The sequence below is a fragment of the Ruditapes philippinarum genome, unplaced genomic scaffold, assembly GCF_026571515.1.
Source record: "Ruditapes philippinarum isolate M1 unplaced genomic scaffold, ASM2657151v2 ctg3662_1_1_1_1, whole genome shotgun sequence".
Lineage (NCBI taxonomy): Eukaryota > Metazoa > Mollusca > Bivalvia > Venerida > Veneridae > Ruditapes > Ruditapes philippinarum.
The window spans coordinates 27688-31986 of record NW_026852629.1 but is presented as its reverse complement, the minus strand read 5'-3'; positions in this window follow the sequence as shown (position 1 = coordinate 31986).

The following is a 4299-nucleotide window of genomic DNA, read 5'->3' as shown; positions in this document are numbered from 1 at the left end:
GTCCCCTAAAATTTTCATACCAGTGGTGTAAACAATTTAAAATTGTTGATTCAAAAATTTTCCCCAAGGGAGTTTGGAAGAAAGTTCCGAATTTTTTAGCAACCGGGAAAGGGGAAATGCACCCCCAAAACCAAAAACCCCACGGACTTCATGACGTACTTGCCGATGAAATAGCAATTCTACTAAATTCCTCGATTACGGAAAAAACGAAACAAATTTATAACCAAGCTGTAAATGCATTCAAGAACTTTTGCTGTTTGTATGAACAACCGGGCGTATGTTAATTTTATAGTTTATCTCTCACTCAAAAAGTTAACTCCTATTTATCCGGTATTTCATTTTTCTGAAATAATACACAATCATTTATAATAAAAAAAGATGTTATGTGGAATGCGACGCATCCGATCAAAAAAGGATTTGCGCGTTCCAATAACGTTACAGGTACTTCTTCGCTTCCAAATGGCTTTACAGAAAGTTGCATATTCAAACTATGATTCAATATTGTACATAACGGCTTTTGTTTGTGCATATTTTTTTTTCTGCGGGTTGGAGAAATAGCCGTTAACACAAAGAAATCAGACACCAGTAGAGTCGTTCAGTTAGGAGACCTTAGATTTTCGGAGAACGAATGCTACTTAACGATTAGATTTTCCAAAACCGATCAGTTTGGGTCGTTGGTTACACTGACATTTTGTAGATAGCATTACCCTGAGATATGTTCCTATAGACTTCTTCGCCTTTACATAACATTACGCCCTCAAATAGATGGTCCTCTATTTTGCCATTTCAGTGGGCAACCAATAACTTAATATCTGTTCCGTTTCATGCAAATGCTTAAAGTTCCTCAACATTGATTTAAATATAAAAAGCCATTCATTTTGTATTGGCGCGGCTACCACAGCTTCTCAATTAAATATTTCTGACGATATTATAATGCAAATGTGTAGGTGGTCTTCAAAATCCAAGGCTTGGGTTGCGTTCATTGAACGCCGCCCTTATTTTATAAGAGATACATTAGGTTAGATAAGATAATTCCATAGTATTTTTATTTTTAGATAACGTTGGCCACCTTTGTCAAAATATTTGGATCGTAGGCAGAGACACATGCTAAAACGAGGCCGATGGGACGTCACCTTGGTCTTCAGCGACGTGGTGTTACTGGTCATCCGGGTTTACATTATAGGCAACTTTACACTATTATTTACTCAATGTCTTTTTGTTTGCCACCACAAAGTTTTATTGTTTTACACTTTGGTGGCAATGATATAGGTCTAAAACCATGTGGTGTTTTAAAGAAGTTATTTCTCAGATAATGAGAATTTTGCCTAGAGCCTGTTTTGTTTGGTCCTCTATATTAACTCGTTTTGTATGGAGGCACTCCGAAAATAATAAAGCTATGAATGAAAATCGGAAAAGAATAAATGGAGCATTGATATTTTTTCTAACCCATGTCTTATGTGTATAAAACATCCAGATTTTCAAGATAAAATGCCAGCATTCAGTGTCTATTCTAGGATTTGAAAAACAGGGGCGATTTTTATCGAAAAGTGAGAATTTATTACAATTGTTGATTTTTTTCCTTCTTTGTCTATGTAAAATTCCCCCCCCCCCTGCCTCAGGAAAAATAGGGGGGAGGGATTCTAAAAAATATGAGTGAATCCCCCCTCCTAGAGTAGACACTGAGCATTATTTTCTGATGATGGTGTACATCTGTCTTATATTGGAAATGATATATTTTTAAACACAATTTAAGGTGCTATTGAAACATTTTTGACTAATAATGCAAACGTATATCCAATTGACTGAATAAATAAAAGCCTGGCAGCGGCGAAAATTAAATTTGGCGTGAGCACTGCGTATTCATTGGCAGACTTATTCGACGCAGTGTTTTATTAACTAAAAATAATTCAATTTAAGTTAAAGAAAGATATAAAATACTGTGTTAAATACTGTTTTTGATTGAACCCCAACAGTTAGATCTAGCAGTAATCATTAATTCGGCGATTGGTCATTCAATCTGCTATTGGACTTGTTTTTTTATTTGATTTGGTGACACTTTTGCTCGTGTCTCTTGTTGTTTCTCGTCTACGGTAAGTATCTTCCCTTGTCCCTAGTTTTTATTTATTTTATTCCCCCCCCCCTTCCCCGTGTCTCATGTCCCCTTCCCCTGTGCCTTTTGACATAATGGGCCTTATATTAAATCATTTATTTGTTTTGTTTTAGTTCCTTATAAGTTACTAATTATGTATTCTGATGTAGTGGTTTGCCTGCCCGTACTCTGCCTTGTGCCCTGTCCTGTTTTTCTTTGGAGTCCTCCTGGGCTCCTTGCCGCTGACGCTTGTTGCTGGGTCGGATGGGGGCTGCGTTCATTGAATGCCGCCTTTCCTTGTCGATCTTGTTTATCATATTGTTGTGTACGAATAAAATGGAAAGAAATAAGAATCCCTAAAGAAAGCCCAACACGGCAAAATTGAAAATGTTGCAGGCTCGGTTTGATTAAGCCTGTTCATGGACGGTACTGTCAAGTGCAAACTACCGTCCACGCCCCTTAGCGCCGGCTTAAGCAGAATTCAACATTTAACACGAAAATGGTGAAATTTTGAATTAAGATATATCCGCAGATGTGTTCATATGGCAGTTCTCATGGAACATTCAATGTGACACAGCAGGGCCATTCAATGAAAAGCAGCGTATTGTCCCAAAGTAAAAGAATGCTTTTGCCCTAAACGAGAAAACAATGGGCGGAACTAAATAATATTGAATTTTGAAAGGGGATCTGAGGTTATGAAGCCTGCATATCACAGATATGATGTCAAAAGACAAATTTAAAAAGCAGGCCACATACACTGTAGGGAACGTGTTACAGTATCGCGTTTTTCGGTTTCAGTATAGAATTTCAAGATGGAGGATTATTTATGGGAAGAGAGGTAGGTGAATTTTATTCAGGTCCATACTACTCGTACTTTAGTTTCTTAAAGATGTTTTTGTGCTTTGCTTGTAAGGTACAGAATCCAGTATCTAGTCATATATTTCTTCAGACCCTGCACCGCAGATTAATCTCTATATTGTCTCATAAATGTGCAGATTTGACGGTTTAAAAATTTAACATTCCGACATTATTTAAGCATGCCTAGATAAGGTAAATCTACAAAACGTTAGTCTTTTGTGTTAAGAAACGTTTATAAAAGTAAATGACCAGTTGAACCTTTTTCTGTTAGTAAAATGCGTTTGAAAAAATAAACAATGTTACAGCATAGACCTAGCGACTTTGATCCAATTTTGTTACAGTTTATACCCAGATTTCGGTTACAGTTTAGATACTTGCCAAATTTCAAACAAAGTTCGTACGTGTATCCATTATTTTTATGAAATAACTCACACCTTTCTTGAAAGGTTGTATTTTTTTCTTCAGCAGAAAAGTTTATAGTTTGCTATTTTTCTTACTTGAAGTTTCAGATTCAGACTTTTTGCAGAATAAGTAATGTCCTAAGTAAGGACGACAACAGCAGTAACTTTTATCGAATTGTGTTGAGAGAAGAAAGATTATTGCATGATTTCTCTGCCTTATGCCCTGTCCTATTTTTTTTGGGGTCCTCCTGGGCTCCTTGTCGCTGGCGCTTGTTGCTGGGTCGGGTGGGGGCTGCGTCCATTGAACGCCGCCTTTCCTTGTCGATCTTGTTTATCATATTTCATTACACATAATCATTATTATAATGCCTATTAGTAATAAAATAGAGAAAAAAGAATCCTTAACAGAAGTCCAACACGGAAAACATGAAACTGTTGCAGGCTCAGTTTGATTAAACCTGTTCATGGACGGTAGTGGTAACTGCAAGCTACCGTCCACGCCCCCTAGCACCGGCTTAAGCAGAATTCAACATTTAAACGTGAAATAGAAAAATTTTGAATTTAGAAACATCCGTAGAACATCTGTGGATGTGTTCATACAGCTGTTATCATGTAACCTACCTTCAATGTGACACGTTATTGCCATTATATAAACTGTAACAAAATCGGATAAAAATCGCTAGGTCTATGCTGTAACCCTGCACAAAATAGATAAATACAGAATCCCTAAAGAAAGCCCAACACGGCAAAATTGAAAATGTTGCAAGCTCGGTTTGATTGAGCCTGTTCATGGACGGTACTGGAAAGTGCAAGTTACCGTCCACGCCCCCTAGCACCGGCTTAAGCAGAATTCAACATTTAAACGTGAAATAGAAAAATTTTGAATTTAGAAACATCCGTAGATGTGTTCATACGGCGGTTATCATGGAACCTTCAATGTGACACTTCCGT